The sequence below is a fragment of the Perognathus longimembris genome, chromosome 12 (assembly GCF_023159225.1).
Source record: "Perognathus longimembris pacificus isolate PPM17 chromosome 12, ASM2315922v1, whole genome shotgun sequence".
Taxonomy (NCBI): Eukaryota; Metazoa; Chordata; class Mammalia; order Rodentia; family Heteromyidae; genus Perognathus; species Perognathus longimembris.
Window position 1 is genome coordinate 68,973,352 of NC_063172.1, and position 24,571 is coordinate 68,997,922.

Here is a 24,571-nt window from a genome sequence, read left to right on the forward strand (position 1 = left end):
AGACAGTTTATTGTTTCCATTCACACACTGCCAAAACTACCTTAAAATTTTCTAAAAATAGTGTTGTTGTTGTTGTTTTTAAATCCCTTTTTCTTCTTCCTCTGTTACAGTTTTGAAAGTTGTTTCTTGGAATCTATTGAAACAACAGCTGCTCAGGACAGCAAATATTAGCTTGAGTTGTTCTGAAAAACCCCTTTCTTCTGCAATTAAAGGAAGGAGAGTTTGAATAGCTAAAAATATTTCAGTGGCTATTTTCTCAACGAGTGACAGTGAAGCTAAACAACAAAAACTCTACAATCTACAATAGTAGCACTTTTGTGAAATGTGTTCTCTAAGTGTTAGATAAGTTTACCTTTTAAAGAAAACCCCACTGGGTGGGGAAAAGAAAGACCTGGGCTCTGACATTTCACAGTCTTTTTTCGCTAGTGATCTCAGCTCTGTTTCCTGAATTTTATTATTATTTTTTTAAAGCAGTGCTTCTAATTTTCTCTATCTTCATTCCCTTCCTTTCTCTTTTTTCCTTTTTGTGCCAGTACTGGGTTTTTGAACTCAGTGCCTCATGCTCTACTCTTGGCTTTTTCACTCAAGGCTGGCACTGTACTACTTGACCCCAGTTCCACTTTCAGCTTCTCTGCTAGTTAACTAGAGAAAAACGACTCACAGATTTGTCTGCAATGAATTTTGATCCTCAGATCTCAGTTTTCTGAGTAGCTAGGATTACAGGCATGAGCCACTAGCATTTGGCCAGTATCTCTTAGTTTTCACTGAGGTAAAAAGCTCATTATCTGAACACAAATGTCTAATTATTTGAAGTAAGAGCACCTTGGAGGTATGTATCTCTTAGAAGGGTACACTCAACAAGGAAAGGAAACCAGACAATATATTGTATTTCTGATAATGTGATTTATTTTGACATCTTTATAATTTTGTCTCCTATTACTGAAGATTAGGTGGCTACTCAGATACATCGGTTGAATTTAATTTTCTTGTTAGCTTGTGTGTTAGCTATATTGAGCTGTATAACAAACAGTCCCCAAAACTTAGTGGTATGAGACACTATTCATTATTTCTCACAGTAATCCCAAACCAAGAGTCAAGGCATGAGTTGGCTGAAGATTTCAAGATCCCCCTTCTTACAAGGCTCAGCCAAATATCCCCTGAGTTTGACATCATGGATATCGTGAATGATACAATTAGACAAAGGCTGGCTGCAAAGTCCCCTCAATTCAGAAACCTTCTGTCTTCTTTACCAAGCTCCAGAAGAGTTCTGGATCCTCAAGGTGAGATCAAGTTGATTAAAAAAAAAAACAAACTCTAGGGAAATAATAATCACTGGCCAATAAGAGATTACAGATTGTGTGTGTGTGTGTGTGTGTGTGTGTGTGTGTGTGTGTGTGTGTGTGTGTGTCCCAATGCTGGGGCTGAAACTCAAGGCCTATAGACTGTGGCTCTGGTTTTTTGCACAAGACTATTGCTCTACAGTTGAGCCACAGCTCCACTTCTAGCTTCTTGGTGGTTAATTAGAGATGAGAATCTCAAGGTCTTTCCTACCCTGACTGGCTTCAAACTATGAGCCTGAGATCTTAGCGTCCTAAGTAATTTTTTGTTGTTGTTGCCTGTCCTGGGGCTTGAACTCTGTGCCTGGGCACTGTCTGTTTTCGGCCATGGTAAACGCAGTACCACTTGAGTCACAGCACCATTTCCAGCATTTTTGAGTAGTTTATTGGAAATAAGAGAACTTTAGAGAATAATTATATTAATCAGAACTTTTGTCTGTGTGGGCCAGAAACTATATTGAGCCAGAATAAACAATGACTGGGTAGTTTATTTATTCACAAGAAGGATGTGAGAAAGGTTGCTTAAGAAATATTATACCACAGCTAGGCAGTAGTGGCTCATACCTGTAATCCTAGTTCCTCAGGAGAATGAAATCTGATAATTGAGTTCCAAAGCCAGCCTGGGCATGGAAATCGGTGAGGCTTCCAATATTATCTCCAATAATCTACTCAAGAAAGTAAAAATTGGAGCTGTGGAATAAGTGGTAGATTGCTCACCTTGAGTAAAAGAAGTTCAGGAACAGTGCTCAGGCACTGAGTTCGAGCCCTAGGACCAGCAATACACAATAAACACACACACACACACACACACACACACACACACACACACACAGAATTCAAGCCCCAGGACCAGCAATATGTATGTGTGTGTATGTATGTACTATATATGTATATATAATATATGTTTGTTTGTATGTATGTATGTATGTATGTATGCATGTATGCATGTATGTATGTATATATGATCACATAATAGCTGGGCACAGGTGATCATGCCTATAATCCTACCTATTCAGAAGTTTGAGATCTAAGCACTGTAATTCAAAACCAGCCAGAGCAGGAAAGTTGATGGTACTCTTATCTCCAATGAGCCCACAAATACTAGGAGTAGAGTTGTGAATCAAGTGGTACAATGCCAGTTTTGAAAGGGAAAAGCTCAGGGAAAGATCTCAGGCCTGAATTCAAGTCCCAGGACCTGAACAACAGCAACAATGAAAGTCAAATGTAAACCCAAGTCCCCCAATTCAAGTCTCAGTATGGCACATGCACCAAAAGTAACTTTTAAAAATTCTCAGATCTCTCTCTCTCTCTCTCTCTCGCTGTGCTTGGTAAAAACTGTGAATTAAATGTGCAAATGCATTAGGTTTAGTGTAATATCGCATTTGTAAGAAATCATAGTTTGTCTTATTTTTTTTTGCATTTTTTTCTGAGTAGTTTTTTTTTTTTTTTGCCAGTTCTGGGTCTTGAACTCAGGGCCTGAGCACTGTCCCTGGCTTCTTTATGTTCAAGGCTAGCACTCTGCCACTTGAGCCATAGTGCCACTTTTGGCCGTTTTCTCTATATGTGGTGCTGAGGAATCGAACCCAGGGCTTCATGTATATGAGGCAAGCTCTCTTGCCACTAGGCCATATCCCCAGCCCTCTGAGTAGGTTTTTAAAAACCTTTTAGTAGTTGTACAAAGGAGTTGCTATTTAACAAAGCCCCATTCCTCACCCTTGTTACTTTTGTAGGATATAGATGGCATTCTTGGTTTGTTTATTTTCAATGTATATCTTGGACTGGGAACTTGAATACCTAACAACACTTAAAAAATATTGTTACATGTTGATGTTTATATCTTACTTTCTGCACATACTCCCCTAAAGGGAATTTAAAACAAAAACAAACAAACAAAAAACACCTTGGTGAATGGAATGTTAGGATTTGAAACTGACAGAAAGCTACAGGTCCCTGGCAGCTCAAACCTCAATTCCACATTCCATTCACCGTTACTGACTTGTCCCCAGTTGTGGAAGGTTGTGATGCCTGTGGTGAGTTACAGTTTAGGGAAACTTCTAGTCTACAAATCAGGCAGGATACTTCTGGTTCCAAAGGCCCCACATGTATACACACAAGGGATTCACTTGTGGTGATTAAATGTTTCCAATCACAGAGATTCTCCCTCTATGGCTACAATTCTGGCCATCTTCTGAACACAGTGGCCAGGTATTCTGTTATGCTCTAAGTAGTGAATGATATCTGCTTTACAAACCCCTAGAAATTAAAGACCAAAAACTTAAAGCACTACAGTACAGATAACAAAAACATTGTTCAAGTACTCTGGAAAGCAGTGTGGAGATTCCTCAAAAGGCTAAACATAGAGGTCCCTTCTGTCCTAGCATTTACAGCATTTTGGGCATTTACTCAAAGGATTACAAGCAAGATCACACTAAAGCTACCAGCACAACTATATTTACTTCAGCACAATTTACCATTGCTAAAATATGGAACCAACCCAGATGCCCCTCAGTAGATGAGTGGATCAAGAAAATGTGATACATATACATGATGGATTTCTATGCTTTTACTAGAAAGAATGACTTGGCCCCATTTGTGAGGAGATGGAAAGACTTGAAAAAAAATCATACTAAGTGAAGTGAGCCAGACCCAAAGAAACATAAACTCTATGGTTTCACTCATTGGAAACAATTAGTACTTATCTAGGAGAGTCCCAGCACAGGAGCACAATAGCTCAGTAGCAATGTACATTTGATCACATATGATGGTGCTAAGTGAAATTAACTACAAGATTTGGAAATAAGTGGTTTATCTTTGTTGTTGTTATTTTCAATGTACCATATGAAATTACGCCTTTTTCTTTTGTCTTTCTTCCCCATGGTTTTATCCCTGCTGTCACTCTAACTGACTTTGATACACTGAGTACTGTATGTACGTTTACCATAACTAGGGAAGGGGAACACCAAAGTTGAGACAAAGGGTAAAAGGTGAGTCAATGCAACATCAATACTTAGAAGACAATATGCTGTAAACCAACTGTACAACTCGGGGGAAGGTGGAGAAGGAATTGAGGAGGTCGGGAAGGTGGGAGAAAAATGAAGGATGTGGTAACAAGTTTGATAAGAAATGTACTCACTGCCTCACATATGAAACTGTAACCCCTCTGTACATTACTTTGACAATAAATAAATTAAATTAAAAAACCAAACCAAAACAAAAAAATTTGTATAGGCAGACAGGCCCTGATTAAAACTTCAAATAGACCAGTACATAAGAGAAAAAAGCATTGCGTTAAACAAAAAACCTTTGGCATAACAATGTAAACAGAATTAGCCAGGTAAACAGCTTGAAAGTGAATAATAACTAGGATGTACAGGAAGTTTAGAAAAGTAAACTCTTAAGGAATAAACAGCCAACTAGTAAATTGGCAAATAAACGTAAAGACACTTCTGAAAGCTAGAAGTATAAATTGCTAATAAAAATACACATGAATATGCTCAGCAGCCTTTGCATCAAGGAAATGCAAATCCTAATGACAATGAATTTTATCTCACTCCACTGACAATATCTATCTTGGAGAAGACTAATAACAAATGCTGGGTAGAATGAAAGTAAAGGGAATACTTACATATGATTCATAGGAATGAAATTTCATCCATCCACTATGCAAATAAATATGTAAATTCCTAAAGAAACTATAAATATATGTATGATATGAAGCAATGCCACTACCTTGTGAGACTGGAGTTGATTGCCTGCATACAGGTAGCATTTATCAATAAATGCTCTGATAGTTCCTATGTGCTACTAAGAACTTAAAAATGAAGTGATAAAATCTTATATAATGTAATGGATATACAAGTATAATAGATGAGTAGTGACCTCATTAGAAAGTTTTTATGCTCTCCTATTTTAAAGTACATCTGCTGTTCAGTCCTTCATTTATAATGGGAAGCATATTGTAATACCCATTGTATGATCATGGACAAGTATATCATAATGTGCATCCACCACTGCAACCTTCTGCACAGTATGTTCACTGCCCTGAAGTAGCTCTGTTCTTCATGACCATTGAGGCCTCTGCATAGAATTTGAGTCTAATATATTTTGACAAGTAGAAAACATAGACTTGGTTTTAATATTTATTTACTGTTTTGATAGAAAATAAATATATAAATATATATCTCCAATTTTTCTCAAATCAGTATCACAAAAATATCTTGATTCATGTTAGCATGTTTAGTAAAAATTAGTTCTGTGAATGTGAGAGTTCAGAATGCAAATGTGCCATTCAATTTTGGCAATGATCTTTACTTATTGAGGATATCCATTGAAGATATTTTTCATGATGCATTGATCTGAGAACATGTGGTAACAGAGGAAATTATTCTCTGTCACAAGCCTAAATCAATATCTAAAACAGCTCAATGTTTTCTACTTGTCAAAATTTATTAGAATCAAATGCTCTTCAGAAACCTCAATAAGCAGCATCATTACTTCTAAGGCAATAGTAAATGAGTATATGTGTGGAGGACTGTGCCCATGGGATTCTTATTGCCTGGACCAACCAGCAATGTTCTGTGCCTGTTGTGGACACTGAGTTTGTTAATAGACACTCGGGGTGGGAGGGTGATGCCTTCCTTAATAACTTTGTTAGACATCTCACTTAAAAAGATTTCTTTTCTGGCCATTTCACTGTGCACCTGACATGGTATCCTCTGATGTAATCCAGTTGCATCATCCCAACTGGCTTTCATGGAAATAGTTTCTTAACACAGAAGTTGGACCAAATATAATCAAAGATAACTTCTTCCCTGGGTCCTTATTATCTGTGGTCATGGAAGAATTCATAGCACCTGTGATGAAGAAAGAAAATCTGCAAACATGTTTTCATACTCGTGTTTTTCTCCTGAATGCAGTGTCTCAGATGCAGAGCCTCACTTATCCTGGGAAATCACAAGAGGTTTTGATGAAATGTGAGCTACGGTGTACTTCTCTGCTAATAAAAAGACACATGCACATATCCCAAGATATATGAATGTATATACCTGAAACTGTGAGCCAGTTTCAGCCAGGATCCTTGGCAGAGGCTTCAGGGATGTGTCCTTTGACTGTCACATTCCTTCTTCTCCAGCTTGCTCTCCCTGTCAGATCTTTGGCTTGCCCTAGCTGCTTTTCTGCAATGAAGCAGAGAGCACACAAGGATGGAGATGTGATGATTGCTGGGTTTTTCCCTCTCTATACCTTGGGAACAGATCATAGTAACAGTGATGCTTATGGGCATGAAGTGAACAAACTGTAAGTATCTTGTCAATTGATTTCCATTTACTGTTTTGGTCTCAAGATAGGCAATGGATGAGGGAACTCTGTGAATACACATGTATGTTCTCTGTAGCTCTACCCTGACAGCCCATTCCTATTGGACCAGCAACAGCTCACTTTCATTATTTTGTATTACATCTTTTGTTGAGTAATTTTCTACCTGTTAGTGTGAAAGGACTCTGGTTTCCTTCCATGTAGCTTCCTTTCCAGGGCTGTAAGCTCTTCATTTTACTCCAGCATCCCTGTATCTTTTTCATCCCAGCTGTCACTGCAGACAATGAAGTGATCTTATTTCAACCTGAGTGGGTGGCATGAGTTCCATCCTAAAAGGACACATTTCTTTACCCACAGGCAAGTGGACTGAGACCTTTTCTTTGGAGCACATATATTGGAGCACACTTACAAAATTTCTTAATGTACTCTGTTGGCTCATAACTGTAATTTTAACTACTCAGGACACTGATATATGAGGATCTAGGTTTGCAGCCAGCCTGAGAACTTCCAGCCAAAGGTGGAATTAGAGCTATGTCTCAAGTGGCAGAGTGCTCACGAAGAGTGTCCAAGCTCTGATTTCAAGCCTTAGGACTCTCTCTCTCTCTCTCTCTCTCTCTCTCTCTCTCTCTCTCTCTCTGTGTGTGTGCTTCTGTCTGTCTCTCTTACTGTAAACCATTAATTACTGTTTAAAACTAAGCAATGTGTTACTATTTCATGTTAGATATGCTTTACCATGCAAACCTTACTGAGCAGGCCAGAATTCTGAAATATCCCTTATGGGAGAATTTTATCTTCTTACGATGTGGTCTGCTTTACTTGTGTACATGCATAATCTTTTCTTTTGGTCTGTTGCAGAGATCTCACTAATAGATGGCTATACAAAAAAAAGAAAGAAAGAAAAATGCTATACTTCAAGAACTCTAACAGCTTAATTGATACTTGCTTCAAGAGAAAATGTCATTGCCTCTATCATTTTCACTGTGTATCCAATGCTGATGACAAGTGCAGCCTGAGGTAGTTGTTCACAGTTGGTAGCAGAGATGGCAGGGACAGGAATATTTCTTTTCCCTGCTATAGATCTGTGTCCTTATTTTACATGCCACTGGCATGTTTAGTTATCTTTCTTTCTCAGTGGTTCCTGGGAACTTGGGGCATGGGCAATGTTCTTGAGCTTATTTTCTCCAAGGTAGTATTCTACAGTTTGAGCCACAGCTGCACATCTGGCAATTGTTGGTTGGTAAATGGAGATAAGAGTCTCACAGACATGGTTGCCCAAGATAGTTTCAAAACATTATCCTCAGATCTCAGCCTCCAGAGTAGTTAACAAACAGGCATGAGGCTTAGCTTATGTTTCTTATGTTTCTTATTCTTATTCTTATTCTTATTTAGCTTATGTTTCTTATTCCCCACTCTTTACCCACATTTAACTAATTTTTCCTTCTCTTAATTTCCCCAAATATGGTTGAATACTATTGTTTGTGTGCAAACATAGATATATTGAGCATTATACTTCTAGCTGATGGGTTTCTTAGCACCCATAAAGAAAAGTGTGGTCTGGGATAGTAAATTTTTATTCATGGTGTTGACTACAGAAAGCAACATTTATTCATTAATCCATTCGTATAGATTAGTGGAACACAGCAAGTAAGCATTAATAAGTGAGAGATTCGACTTAACTCTACACCTACTGGCATTAGGATAATTTTCGATTTTAGACACTCACTCTATTTATGACCTTAATTTGTACTGTGTCCAACATCCTTTTTTCTCTCCCATATCTCTTCTTTCTTTGGTTAATTTTCAGCTTCTTGAGGTGAATTACAGGTGTAAGCCATTGGTACTTGAATGGCTTTGCACTTTTGATTGGCTTTTTTTCCCCTCAAGTCTGATGCTCTACCAATTGAAGCACATATCAACTTCTGATTTTTTGTTGTTGTTATTGTTGTTAACCAGAGCTAAGTTTGTCATGGACTATTCTGCTCCTGATGGCTTTGACTCTGGATCCTTAGATCCTGATCTGCTTCAATTACCTGCATGAGCCCCCCAACACAGGTAGTTTTAAATTCTTGAGGTATGCCCAATCTTCAATTTTTATATACCATCACAAAAAAAAGAAAATTTAGGGGGTAGGAATTTTAAATTTTTTTATTGTTTTTTAGCTGGTGCAAGTTATATTATGGAGGCTTTGCCTTGTAATATTTCCACATATGCATAAAGTGCATTTGAGTAAGTTTACCTCCACCTTCATTGCTTTTCCACTAAAGAAATGCAGCAATTATTTTCAGAAGCTACCCCTATGTTCCAGAACATCTGCATGAAAACTGGCCAGTTTGTTTTATATAGAGGTAGATCCAGGTACAAAAGTACATGAATGACAACCAGGAGTGTAAGTTATCCACCTGTGAATGTATTTGATAAGTCATCAGTGAAATGAGGAGCCTCTAGTTCTTATGACCTTTATGAGAAGAACTTTATCTAGACAAAAATAAGCAATGAAAATGTAATTCATTCCATTCCATGAGAACATTTAGGGTGCTAATCTCCAGGCTCTTAAAATTTTTTAAGGAGATCTTGAAGGTATTTAATTTACAAGTTTATTAATATATGTGAAGTAGCTACTTAACTTCTACCACAGGGGAGCTGCATGTTTCTAGCATGTATCTCCACTGAGACCTCATCTCTTGAGTTATCATGGACTTGGTACCATCATTTAAAACTGAATATTCCTTTCTGCTCATGCTGCCATCTTCCAAGTATTAAATGAATCTTCAACTTAAATTTCTCTGGCAATATATTTTCAGCTTGATATTTCTCATCCATTTATTTTTCAGTTCTAGGGAAACTACAATTTTTGTCTGGGTTAATGAGTAACTCATTGTTGCTTTGAACTGCACTGTTATGATTGTTCAAATGGTTTGAAAATTTTACTATATTGGATTCCCATTTGTAGTATTTAATTTTTAAAGTGTTTTCTCATGAACCTGTTTTTGATTGGATTTTTCCAACTGGTATTTAAATTTTATTTACATTTCAATATGCTAGTAATGCTCTGTGATACGAATAGCTAGCAAAAGGTACAACCATTCATTTGGCTAGCCCACTGTTATTTTCATTGTGCTGAAGCCTTTCAATTTGATACAACCACAATTACTTTACATTCCCAATCATGCTGTGGAATTTAAGGCCTTGTAATTTATACAAATGATGCTAACACTTAGTCAAATCCACCAGTTAATTCTTGATACTATTTTATAAGCGATTTGAGTTCTATTAAAGTTTCTACATTTTCTCTATTACTTGTAAACTTCTAGCATCTTATTAAAAACTGACTAAATTTTAGGTTGAAAATATACAGGTTGTAGGACAAGATCTAGTGTCAGTTTTTGACATATGAATATCTAGTTTCACAGCACCATGGCTTAGAGTGCCATTTTTAAGCCATGGATCATTTGTCAATATCTACTAGTATCAGGTATCTGTAGTTGCTTACCATTATTTCTTGATCATATATCTCATTGCTCTATGCATCTGTTTTATCACAGTACTTTTATTCTGCTACCATGGCTTTGTAGCTTAAGTGGAAAAAAACAGCTACAGTGATACTTCATTAAGGTTGTGTCATAGGTTGCTCTAGATAATTGAGGATTTCCTTTTCTCAAAATTTAGTCTTATTGCTACTCTGCTTTTATTATTGATTTCTTTTTCTTCTACTTGATTATTTCAGTCCTTCTACTAATTTTTGGTTTGTTTTCTAGTTCCTTGAGTCACAGTGTAGTATCTTTACTTTAGTTGTCTGTAGTCTTGATTGAAGCAAAGGCTGTTGGTTTCCATTTATTCCTCCTTTTCCTATATCCATACATTTCTGATATTCTGTTTTCTTTTTCATTTGTTTCATGGATCAGTTTATTTGTTGAAATGTGCCTTACAAAACAACACAGTTTATCATGCAATAACCATTTAACCAAATTGGGTAACTTTAATTTACTGATTGTTTAAGCAGTTAATGATGGTTGACAAATAATTCATTTAATTTTCATGTCACATGCATATTTATTTGTTAATTTCTAGCATTACTACAGTGAGATCTGCATGTGTCCTCAATACATTCAACAGTTTTACAAAACTGAGTGGTTTGTGTCCTATCCCATGATCTCTCTTAGAGAGAGATGAGAGATGTTTTATTCAATAGAAGATGGTTGAAATTATTCTGTTCGTATAGGAGAGGCTTACCTAATCAAGGAAGATGAAATTTAATTCTGACGCCTCCCTGTTGATATTGTCTGGAAGTTCTCTACAAAAATCCTTCAGCTATAGTTGTACTGAGGGCTACATAACTGCTAATGCAGTTCCATGCTTGAATAGGATGCAAATGCATCCTTAGAATTGCGATTTCATTTTGTTTTTTTAATCTTTTTATCATGGTATTAGCAACTTCCCAGCCTTGATGTTTAAGTTAAAGTCTATTTGATGTAATGTGTTACATATACTACTGCTTTCTTTTAGCTTCCATGTGCATAGAAGACCTCATTGCACTTGTTTTTAGAATTTTTTTATTGTTATTATAAAGGTGAAGTACAGTGTAATTACAGTTATATAAGTCAGGTAAAGAGTACATGACTCTTTGCCATCTCTTCCCTCAATTGCTCCCAGTTTTTGCCTCCCAACACACCTACCCCACAAGTTCAATAGTTCACTTTCAGCCTTTTCCTTTTCTTTCCTCCTCTTCTTTCCCTTCCTCTCCCTCATTTATGTCCTCCACCGCACTCATCCCCTGTCTTCTCTTCCCTTTTCTCCTCTAACTAGTCTGAAACTGGTACCCCTCCCCATCAAAGAAACTCTGGAAAACTACCCCCTCCAATCTAACATTACCTGAAATCCTCAATACTTTCATCTGATTGTCGATTTTTAACAGTAAAACTTCAGCACAACTGAGCCCTTCAGGAAGATATGACAATTCTAAATGTCTACACACCAAACACGGCAGCACCCTACTTCATCAAATATATACTACTTAACTTAAAAGTGTACATGATCAAAGCATATTGATTGTTGTCAACTTCAAAAAATTATTATCACCTTTGGATAGTTCATATAGGCAAAAACTAATCAAATAAACCACAGACCTAAATAATTACATCAATCAACTAGATTTCACAGACATCCACAGATTCTTTCACCAAATAGCATCATAATATGCATTCTTTTCAGCAGCTCATGGCACATATTTAAAAATAAGCCATAGTTAGGCCACAAAGGAAACCAATAGAATTTTTTGAAAAAATTTAAATTATCCCCTGCATCTAATCAGACCACAATGGAATAAAATTAGAGCTCAACAGCAAATGCCATTGTAGAAAACTCTCTATCAGAGACTGAACAACACATGGTTGAATGACCAGTGGATCCTCAAAGAGATTAGAAGGGAAATTGAAACATTTATAGAATTTAATCAAAATAAGCACAAAAATTCCTGTTTCTAAGCAACATTGCAAAACACATTATTCAGAAGCTCTGAGGACTTATATCAAGTAAATGGTGAAAATGCAAACCAACACTTCAATGATGCACCTCAACATCCTAGAAAAGCAGAAACAAACCAAATCCCAAATCACAATAAAAATTAAATCAGAAATAAATGAATAAGAGAATTAATTAAACATAGAAGGTTCAACAAAAGAAAATGCTGATTAACCCTATATATGAGCATCAGTCAGTAAATTCGCCTTCCATCCCAGTTGGGGGTAATCTCCTAATATATTCATTGGCAGAGAAGTAAGCATTCAATCCTTCAAAGATACGAGTTTTGAAACACTCCCCAAATGTCTATGCTCATTACACAGGTTTATCTTCAAGAACTACCAGTTTGTTTTGGCCTTGGCTTTTGCTACTGAAGAGATCAACAAAAACCCTGCTCTTTTACACAACTTGACTCTGGGATTTGATATCTATGATGTTCAATATGGAACTTTGACAACATTTAAAAATCCCTTCATTTGCCTCTTTGGGAAGTACAAGATCCCAAACTACTCCTGTATTAGAGACAGCAAAGCTATAGCAGTACTGACAGGACCATCAGGATTAAAATCTGCCCAGATTGGGACACTGCTTGATCTCTACAGGTTTCCTCAGGTAAGACTGGGACAAATGGGGGGATATTTTAAAATGTCTAATTGGATGCCACTTCAGGTTTTGTAAGAAAATGAAAGGAAAAGGCTGGATTAAGGAATCTATCAAATTTTGGGATATCTAGTGGTGAATATTAAAGATAATTGGATATTTATTGTCCAATTGGTTTGATAAAAGGAATGGAAAATTTTAGCAGTAAAATGAATTATCTGGAGTTTTAAGGCATCAATAATTTTCTTTAAAAATCAAGGAACTGAAAATGTCTTTAAAGTGTAAACATATGTTGATCTGAGTGGCTCACAGTTGTAATTGTAGCTATTCAGGAAACTTAACATCAATTAATAAGCAAAAAGCAGGAGATATGTGGTTCAAGTGTTAGAGAAGTAGCCTTGAGGGAAAAAGCCAACAGGTGCATGAGGCACTGAGTTTGTGGCCCTGTAATAGTACATACATACATTCATGGTTATGTGCAAAATATATTGAATGAATTGTCAGGCTAATAAAGGAGATATGTGTTCTGCCATGTGTAATCTTAGCTATAAAATATGAAAACATAATATTTGATCTAAAATAAGAAAACATGAAATATGAAAAATATGTAACACACATATCCATTAACATGTATATATGGCCAATCTGACTAAACTGTGGTATACATACAGGTAGAATTCAATGGTGTAATCTTTCTGATCAAGTAACTGGCAATATGAAAAATAAACAGCAGAAAGCTGAAGTATATCTTGTCTGAAGGGCATAGGTATTGAGGGGATGTAGACGGGGGCAGAGAGAGAAATAGTGAGTAGATGGTTGGGTAAGTAAAATTAAGATTCAATGTACGTAAGTGAATAGGGAACTAGGAAAGTAAGGGGATGGGTGGGATTGATATAAATGGAAGAAACTGATGGAAATAGTGAGAAGTTCAAGAGTCATTGTACAAACAAATTGATACATTGTGCAAACATTTTACAAAAATTATTTTGGGTGCCTGTAATCCTGGGTACTCAGTAGACTGAGATCTGAGGTTTTCAGTTCAAAGGTAGCCAAGGCAGAAATGTTCCTGAGACTTTTATATCCCATAAACTACTCAGAAAAATCACAAGTGGCACTGTGGTTCAAGCGGTAGATCGCTAGCACTGAGCACTAAGAGGTTTGGGGACAGAGCCCAGGTCCTGAGTTGAAGCCCCATGACTATTAGAAAAACACCCTCCCCCACAAAAGACAAAAAAATCATACAAAAGTATAAAATAAAAATAAAATGTATGATGATGTTCTTGTATCACCTTCCTATGATTGTACCTACACTATCTCTGTAATCTTATCTGAGTATATTGGAAACCGTGTTTACTGGTATTGGAAGTAGGAAATTCAAAGGGAATACCAAATTTGAGAGACACAGGGTAAAAAAAGAGAAATAACTACAAAAGCAATACTTTCAAAACTGTTTGGTGTAAGTGAACTGAACACCTGGGGGGGAAGAGAAAGGGGGGAGGGAGGGGGGCATGAGGGACAAGGCAACAAAGAGTACAAGAAATGTATCCAATGCCCAACGTATGATACTGTAACCTCTCTGTACATCAGTTTGATAATAAAAATTTGAGAAAAAAATAAAATGTATTTTTAATTACAAGAAAAACCTTCTGTTCACTTACTTCAAATAATTATTTAATATACATAATGACTGCATTGTGATGGATGCAAATTTTCTCATTTATGGAACATACAATATTTATTCCCTTTAGCTTACTTTTGGAACTTATTATCACTCCCTGAATGACCATAACAAGTTTCCTGCTCTCTATCAGATGGCTCCAAAGGACACACTGCTAACCAGTGCCATCGTCTCCTTACTACTTCACTTCAGCTGGAACTGGGTGGGACTGTTAATATTAGAAGATGAGAATGGTTTGTGGATTCTTCCTGAATTAAAAGAAGAGATAGCCAAGAATAGAATTTGTATAGCATTTGAAATAGGAATCCCAAACTATATTGTGTCATATATCTTCAAAATCATGGCACATTATACCCAGATTAATAAATCTTCAGCAAATGTCTTCATCATGTATGGTGATAATGAATCCCTATTATATTTAATGATGTGTGTTGAGCAAATTTTTATAAAAGGCAAAGTTTGCATCATGAACTCACAGTGGGATTTAACCTGGAGAAATCGATATTTCATGCTAGGTTCTTTGCATGTACCTCTTATTTTTTCACACTATCACCCAGATGTTTCTGGATTCACAGAGTTTGTTAAGGCAGTTGACCCTTCCAAATACCCAGAAGACTTTTTCCTTTCTAGGTTGTGGTTTCTTTCCTTTAATTGCTCAGATTATAAGTGTTATTGTGTCATGTTGGAGAATTGTCCTCATGATGCCTCCTTGGATTGGTTGCCGGGGCACATTTTTGACATGACTATGTCTGGACACAGTTACAATATATACAACGCTGTGTATGCTGTGGCCCAGGCTCTCCATGAGATGCTTCTTCATCAAACAGAAGTACAAACAAGGGGAAACAGAAAAGAGACAGTGCTTTCTCCTGCACAGGTACGAGGAAACACTTCTAGAGAGGTTTCTTTCAGTACAAAATCAAGTAATTGAGGTTTCTTTCCAAAACCTAACAAATTATACATATTTGAATGTTGGTGAGATTCTCTAGACATGTGTTTATTTGCTCTTAAGGAAAACTAGACCAGTAAAGGGACAAAATATAATCCATCTTTCCATAAATTTTTACTTACAAATAACCTCAAAATGCTCATGCCAATGTTTTGAAAATTATAAATTAACCTTTTCCTTATGAGTTTCATAAGCAATAGAAAAGATAATCTGCTAAATTATCCATATTTTCATAAATAATATAGATTCATTGTACTTTATGTTTCAAAATTTTACCATGCTCAATCTATACATATTTCTGAAATCAGTTACCTTGAAAAACTATAGCTAGGCAATTGAGAATTGTCTCATTTACAACTATTTACATAAAATTGGTTTCTCTTGAAAGAAGGCCTTCTACTTCTTTTCTGAGTGATTATTTTGATTATGTATTATCCTACAGAATTTCTTCCTCAAGGCTTCATTAAGTATCTCTTCTATTTTTGAATTCTTAATCAGAAATTAAAGGCAACCAGGAGCTTTTCTTAGACCAAATTTTCCATCTTAACTGTGGGATGCACTTCACCATAAAATGATGTATCTCTTTTAGCTGCACCCTTTTGTGAAGAACGTCCAATTTCACAATCCTGCTGGCGATCAAGTGATTTTGCATGAGGAAAGGAAATTAGTAGCAGAGTATGATATTTTGAACATTTGGAATTTTCCAGAAGGTCTTCACTTTGAGGTGAAAGTAGGAGTGTTTTCTCCATATGCTCTACATGGTCATCGGCTGTCTTTATCTGAAGATATGGTACAATGGGCCATAGGAACTATAGAGGTGTGTGTGCGTGTGCCATATAAGTAAGCAAAATTCACCCTCCAAATTTACAACTGGCTGGGTGCCAGAAACTTACTCCTGCAATACCATTGCTTAGCTTTCTGAGAGCTTAATATCATGTTTCAAGTGTTTCAGTCCTAGAAGGAAAGCCTGTGAGACAGTTATCTCTAATTAAGTACCAACAAAGCTGGGAGTGGAGCTGTGGTTCAAGTGATATGGTGCTAACCTTAAGCAGCAAAGCTCAGATACAAAGCCCAGGCACTGATTTCAAGACTTAGTTCACACACACACACACACACACACACACACACACACACACACACACACACACACACACTATACCCTATATGCTAATTTACAACCCAGTACTGCACTTCTAGCTATTTTCAGCATAAAAAAAGAAACTTGTATTGACTGACTGTTGGATAGAAAAGGAACCGAATAATCCAACAGGGGTAGGCACTGGAGTTTGTGCCTGTAATCTTACCCTCTCAAGAGGCTGATATCCTCAGATCTAAGATTCCATGTCAGCTTAAAGTCCAACAGTCAGAAAATTCTGTGAAACTCTTATTGTAAGTAGCTACCAAAGAGCTTATTTGGAGCTGTGGCTCAAGTGGTGGAGTATTAATCTTGAACAGAAAAATAGCTCAAGGACTTTGCCTAGACACCGAATTCAAGCCTCAGGATCAGCATAAAAATACAAATACAAAGTTAACTATGTTTGTAAATGTTTATTTAGAATTATAAGATATAAATTGAATTTTTCTTAGCAGGTTTGTGTGCTGTGACAAAGTATTGGAGAAATTACTTTATGTGTTTTCAAGGTTTATTTACCTCTTCTGTAGAGGTTCCTTTCAATGGTTACTTGGCCTGCTACTTAGGTGTCCTTGGTCAGATGAATCAGTGAAGGAGACTGTATGAGAAGAAGATTCTTACTGCCTGACCACTGGATAAATAAGTACATATAATGGGCCAGTGGTTCATAAAATCCTATAACATGGAGGTCTGTGAGTTACTTTACAACATGATTTTAAAATTCCAACTGTGATTCTTCCTCCTAGCATCTCATCATGTCATAGGTGAGTAGGAGACTACATACAATAATATGAAATTAAAGAAACTCCATAGGGCTAGACTCTAGCACTTACTTTCTCACCATTAATGTCTGCAACTTGTCATTTCTCATGAGTTAAGCAGGCTGGGTAGAGATCAAGGTTATTGTACGTAATATTTTTGTGATATGATGTGTAATCTATGACATGATTCTTTTAACTCACCAGCTTTATTTGCATAGAAATGCTAAGCTTAATCATCTTATTCTTTAAAAGAATGGATTTTTTGAGTGTTAGGTAAAACTTAGAACATTTATTGACACATGTCTTATTTTCTTCAGCCTCCTCACTCTGACTGCAGTGAGAGTTGTGGTCTTGGATTCAGGAAATCCCCTCAGGAGGGAAAGGCTGCCTGTTGCTTTGATTGCACTCCTTGCTCAGAAAATGAGATGGCTAATGTGACAGGTAAGTTCATGACTTAGGGAGGAATTAATAATTTCTTCTAGTGTCTCTGAATCCATGCAATGCAAAAGTTGTGAATTACAATTGCAACATCAAAGTCTTCCTTCATTTGGTAATTTAATTGTCAAAATGGATGACATTGTTCCTTAAAATAAAATTCATGGGCACTGAAATATTTGTAGGATTGATTTTTCCCTATTTTATGCATGTTTGTTCAACTACTCAGTAATGTAAGGCTAACTTCTATCATCTTCTTCTAAATTAACTTTATACTACAAAGAAAACAGAGATTTTGCACATTTGTATTTTCTAGTGCCCAGAAATGTTCTTTCAACAAAGCAAGTCCCTTGCATTGGCTTTTATGTAAGAAGCAGGCACAAATATTGTGCACAGCATGAATTTAGAGTTTCAAAGAGCCATTTGATTCTCTGCCCTCCTCTCCGCTTTACAGGTTAGTAGGAGAGACAAATATAACAACTGCAAGGAAGGGCTACAGGGATCTTATTTATAATGCAAAGAGACATACAGGGTCTTTCAAATTTTACTGTCCACAATGTTGGATGAGGAGCTTGAGGAGTAAACACAAGACGGAGAATTACTAGGGCAATGTATACCATGCAGATTAGAAATGGCAAGAAATAATATGTGTGATAGTCAGCGCTGGTAACAAAAAAAAAAACCCTTTCAATCAAACTGAAAACAAGAAAATGTAGGAATGAGTGTGACAGCATAATGAAGAAATAGTAATAGTACTGAAAACGTCAAGTAATATTTACTTCTATGCTCATAAGTAATGACATGTTAGATTTACATCTCTGCAGGAATTTTCTAATTTCCTTTTAAGTATTGAAAAGGGGCGAACAGTTATGCGATTTCTTCACCAGATATGGAGCAATGTGTGAAGTGCCCAGATCACCAGTATGCCAACATACAGAAAAATCAGTGCCTCCAAAGAGCTGCAAGTTTCCTGACTTATGGGGAGCCCTTGGGGTTGGTCTTGGTCTGCATGGCTCTTTGTTTATCTACACTCACAGCTGTTGTTCTTGGGGTCTTTGTGAAACATCAGAGCACCCCTATTGTCAGGGCTAATAACAAGGCACTCAGCTACATCTTGCTCATCTCCCTCATCTTCTGTTTCCTCTGTCCCTTGCTCTTTATTGGCCATCCCAGCACACTCACCTGCATTCTACAGCAAACCACATTTGGAGTTGCATTCACTGTAGCTGTTTCTGCTGTCTTGGCCAAAACTGTTACTGTGGTTCTGGCCTTCAACGTCATTTCTCCAGGGAGAACGATGAGGGGGCTGCTGGTGTCAGGAGCTCCTAACTTCATCATTCTCATCTGCACTCTGATCCAGGTGACTCTCTGTGGACTCTGACTAGGGACTTCACCTCCTTTCATTGACACAGATGGGCACTCAGAACCTGGCCACATCATCATCCTGTGTAACAAGGGCTCCATCATTGCTTTCTACTGTGTCTTAGGATACCTGGTTTTCCTGGCCCTGGCCAGCTTCACTGTGGCTTACTTGGCCAGGAACCTCCCTGACACCTTCAATGAAGCCAAGTTCCTGACCTTCAGCATGCTGGTGTTCTGCAGTGTGTGGCTCACTTTCCTGCCTGTCTACCACAGTGCCAAGGGGAAGGTCCTGGTAACTGTGGAGGTCTTCTCCATCTTGGCTTCCAGTGCAGGGCTCCTGGGTTGCATCTTTGCCCCCAAGTGCTACATCATCTTGTTAAGGCCAGACAGAAATGTTCTGCATGGTTTCCATGACAAAACACACACTGTGAGGAATAATCCCTCTTAAGATGAATCTTGCATATGTTCAAATGTATAGACGGTCTAGAGTAAATTTACACTCCTTTCTTTCGTCAGATATTACTTTATATATTTCAACTCTCCTCAATAAATAAGTAACTTATTTAACGGGAGTCGGCCTGCAGGTAGGGAGGGCCCCAGAACCATACCGAATCTGGCGGCGAATCTGGCGGCGGGAGCGGAGCGGATGGAAGCGCTCAGTGCGCGACACCTCCGCGGAGTGCGAGGGGAGAGCCGGCCGGCGCAGGACGCTCTGCACAGGGAGCGCGAGGGAACTGCAGGCGCAGACCCCAAAGAAGAATTCTTAAATGATGCGATCAAGCGCACAAAAACTCAGGGGACGGGGTCCGTCCGAGCTGGGTATGCATGCTAGAAACATGGCTTTTAAAGGCTGCTCCCTTGTGGTAGAAGTTAAAAAAAAAAAGGAGTTACTCCATATGTACTAATTTAATAATGAATTAAATACCTGCAGATTCCAGTGTTGCTTTTTTTTTTTTTTTAAATAACTTTCCTAAGAAAAACCCTGCCTATGTGTGCCTTAAAGGGTACCATTTGAGATAGAATGAGTTTATATTTTCATTGCTTATTTCTGTTTTGGTAAAGTTCTTGCAATAATGCTATGGGAACTAGAGGCTTCCAGTTTCACTGATTACTTTTCCAATATATTCATATGTAGATAATATATACTCCTATTTGTCATTCGTAAATATCTGCACCTGGATCTACCTCTGTATAAATCAAACCATGTAGTTATTCATGCTAATGATCTGGAACCTAGATGTAGCTTCTGAAATTTGCCGAATTTCTTTATTAGAACAACCAAAAGTAGGAAGTAAACTTATTTCAAATCTTCTGTGTTCTTATATGGAAGCATCACAGTGGATCCCATCTTATTATGATCTTTACACATTCGAAACAAAATATTGTTAAATACTCTCAATATTGCACTGTTGGTGCTTAATATATAGAAATTAAAGTTTGGAGAGATCCCAGAAAATTAAAATTAAATCAATGAGCAACCTGTGCACCTTGCTCATGCCTGAATTTCTAGCTCATTGGGAGGATGAGACCTATGGATCCTGAGTAAAAGGAAACTAGGGCAGAACAGTCCATGACCCACTTAACAACAACAACAAAAAAAAGCCAGAAGTGGTGTTGTGGCTCCAATCTTGAGCACCAGCCTTGTCAGAAAAGACCACTCAAGAGTGCAAAGCAAGCTAAACAGGGATGGCTCATACCTGGAATCCTAGCTACTTCAGGAAGCTGAAACTGATCAGAAGAAAGTATATCTATCTATTTAACTACCAAAAAGTGCCCTATGTGGAGCTGTGGCTGAAGTGCTACAGCATCACCCTTGAGAAAACAGCTCAGAGACAGTGCCAAGGCCCTGAGTTCCCAGGATAAGAACAAAAAGAATGAAAATGGTGAGCAAACATACTAGTGACTAGAGCTTCCATACGTGGACCGATATCTCAGGCTACACCACTGATATCAGTTGTTGAAAAGGAGTACACATGATAGAGGCAATGACATTTTCTCTTGAAACGGCTATCCAATAGGCTGCTAGGGGTACTTGGAGGTTAGTACAGTTATTTTTCTTTGTTCTTTTTTTTCCTTGCGTAGCCATTTATTAGTGAGACCCTCTGCTATATCCCATAACCAAGGATATGCATGTGCATTAGTAAAGCACATCTCATCTTAGGTAGATAAATTCCCCCATAAGGAATCTTTGATAATTCTTAGTAAACCTGGATTGTGGAGAATATGTGACAAGAAATAGTGACACATTGCTTAGTTTGGTTTGTCTAAAGTAAAAGAGAAAAGAGACAAACAGAGAGACAGAGTCAGAAAATGCATCTAAGGGCTTGAAATCAGATCCTGAACACTGTCTTTGCATGTTTTTGGTAAATATTTGTCTGTCACATGAGCCACAGGACCATTACCACTTTTGGCTGATTAAGTGGAAATAAATGGCTCAGAGATTTTCATGCCTGGGCTGGCTTCAAACCTTGATCCTCAGATACCACAATCCTGAGTAGTTAGTATTACCTCATAAGCCAGCAGTGTACAATAAGGATTTTTTTTTAGTGTCCTCAAAATGTAAGTGTAACCAAAGACAAGGACTGAGACCACTGGTCTGTGGAGAACAAAATGCGTCTGCAGCATTATACCCATTCCGGTTGTTCTTAATAATATCACTTCATTGTGAAGTGCTTACAGTTTAAAATGAAGTACTTACAGCCCTGAAAAGACAAGCTACATGGAAGGAAGGCTAATTCCTTTCCTAGCCAGCAGGTAGATGGAAGATAAAATAATGAAACTGAGATGTTTCTGTTGCAATTGTTAAGAGGTTTGAAGGAGGGGGATTCCTCATCCCTCCAAGAGTACACCACTCAGAGTTGGTCTCAAGCAAAAAGATGGAAAAGATGGATTTATTTGGGGAGGTTAAAAGCCAACTGACCGGCCAGGGACACAGCTACCACAAGTGGCCTTCCAGTCTGGGTTATAAAGGCAAACACCACATGGTCAAGTCTGGCCACATACAGGGGGCCAATGAACTTACAACACACAGAGAAAACCACATAGTCATGCTAGGTTACATGCACGTGGCTAATGGAGTTAAAGTCCACCTCATAGTAACTGTCTGAATTAACTATCATTCCAGTTAGAATTAGCAGGTGGATTTGTCGGGGCTCACACAATGCAGGGAGATATGCTTGCTCCTGGGGGCAGTGGTACTATTGTTCACAGCAAGAGGGATCTTCCCTGGATTCCAAGCAAACGGGGCATGCCCTCAACCCTGAAGCTCAGGGTCAGCCTTAGTGGAGATGGAGTCAGCTTCCTCTCTCTTTAACTAATCTGAGATGGAGTCAGTCTGACTCCCCTCAACAGCAATACAGATGGGTTGTCAGGATAAAGAAGACAGAGAGCACTCATCTGAACACCCAGAGTTCCCTCAACCATTGCCTGTCCAGAGAACAAAGAGTAAATGGAAATAAATCGATGAGTAACTTATGGCTTGTTCTCTTCATGCCCAGAAGCATCGCTGTTACTAAGATTTGTTCCCAAAGTGTAGAGAGGGTAAAACCCAGCAGTCATGTCATCTCCATCCATGTGCGATCACTGCTTCATGGTAGAAAAGCAGCTAGTGGCTGCTAAGGATATGTCATGGAGGGGGAACTGGAGAAGAAGGAATGTGAAAGTCAAGGGACACATCTCTGAAGTATCTGCCAGGCTGAAACCATGGCTGGAAGGGGGACCTACAGTTTCAGGTGTATATATTTTAGTAACTTTGTATATGTGCATATGTGCCTTTTTATTGACAGAGATGTATACTGTAGAAAAACCTTTCTTGGAAAGCTTTTGTAAGTCCCCTGAAAGAATGTGTGAAACTCTTCCCAGGGGCTCTGCATCTGAGGCCTTGCATGCGGGAGGAAAACACAAGTTGAAAATATGTTTGCAGATTCTCCTTCTTCATCACAGGTGCTATGATCTTTTCCATGGCCACAGATAGTGAGGCCCTTGGGATGAGGTTACCTTTGATAGATTTTTGTCAGACATATGAGTCATGAAATTATTTGCATGAAAGCCATTCGGGATGATGCAACTGGATTGCATCAGTGGAGGCCATGTCAGGTGCACGGTGAAATGGCCAGAAAACAGTATATGCCCAGTGGGATGTCAACCAAAGTTCACTATCCAGAACAACGACAGAACATTGCTGGTTGATCCAGGCAGGTTGTCATAAATGCACCTACTTACTATTCCCTGTGATGCTGCTTATTGGGTTCTATGCATGGAAGTTGTGTCTAATAATACCTATTGACAAATTCAGAGATCAGTATGTCATAAAAATATCCTCAATTAAATAAACTCAGTAAGTCAAGGTCAATGCCCAAATTGAGATTCACATTTGCATTCTGACTTTCACCTTCACAGGGGTAAATTTTACTAAACTTGCTAACATAGATCAAGACATTTTTTCCTTGATGCACTGGTGTGAAGACATGTGGTAAGGGAGAAAATTTTAGCTTAAATCAATATCATGGTTTCTGCTTGTCAATATATAGTAGACCCAAATTCCATGCATAGTCCTCAATGGCGATTGAGTATAGAGCTACTTCAGGGCAATGAACACACTTCACAGAAGTGGTAGATGCACATATGTTTCACAGTAACAAAGCAGCATATGTACTTTAAAATGGTAGGAGAAAAAAACACCTTCTAGTAAGGTTTGCACTGGCCTTTGATACTTGCATACTCATTACTTTGGATTTCATCACTTTAAAGTTTTTGGTAGCACATGTTAGCACTTCAGAGGGTTTAGTTAGACACATACATGGAATGAACCCTAGTCTCACAAGGTAGTGTTATCTGTTCATATCCTCAATCTATGTATAGTTTCTTGAGGAAGCTACATGTATTTCCATAGTGGGTGCACAAAATGACGTTCCCATGAATTATGTGTAAGTGCTTGCTTTCATTTTATTCTTGGCAGCATTTGTTACTAGGGTTCTGGATGATAGACTTTGTCACTGGAGAGTAATAAAATTCACCGTCATTTGGTTTTGCATTTCTACATCTAAGGATTTTGAAAAGCTCTTTGTGTATTTTTATTATCCATTTTATATCTGTATTTCAGAAGTATCTATGGGAGCTTGGAATATGGCCTAGTGGTAGAGTGCTTGCCTCCTATGTATGAAGCCCAGGGTTTGATTCCTCAGCATTGCATATATAGAAAAAGCCAGAAGTGGGCCCTGTGGTTCAAGTGGTAGAGTGCTAGCCTTGAGTAACAAGAAGCCAGGGACAGTGCTCAGGCACTGAGTTCAAGCCCCAAGACTGGCAAAAAAGAAGTATCAATAACTTTATTTGCGGGCTGGGGATATGGCCTAGTGGCAAGAGTGCCTGCCTCGGATACACGAGGCCCTAGGTTCGATTCCCCAGCACCACATATACAGAAAACCGCCAGAAGTGGTGCTGTGGCTCAAGCGGCAGAGTGCTAGCCTTGAGCGGGAAGAAGCCAGGGAC

At 38.0% G+C, this 24,571-nt stretch overlaps 1 pseudogene; it reads left to right on the forward strand.

Moving 5' to 3' along the window:
* The window catches only part of LOC125360647, a 34,944-nt pseudogene extending 11,887 nt beyond the window's left edge, over positions 1-23,057 (forward strand).
* Positions 23,058-24,571: the final 1,514 nt, after the last annotated feature.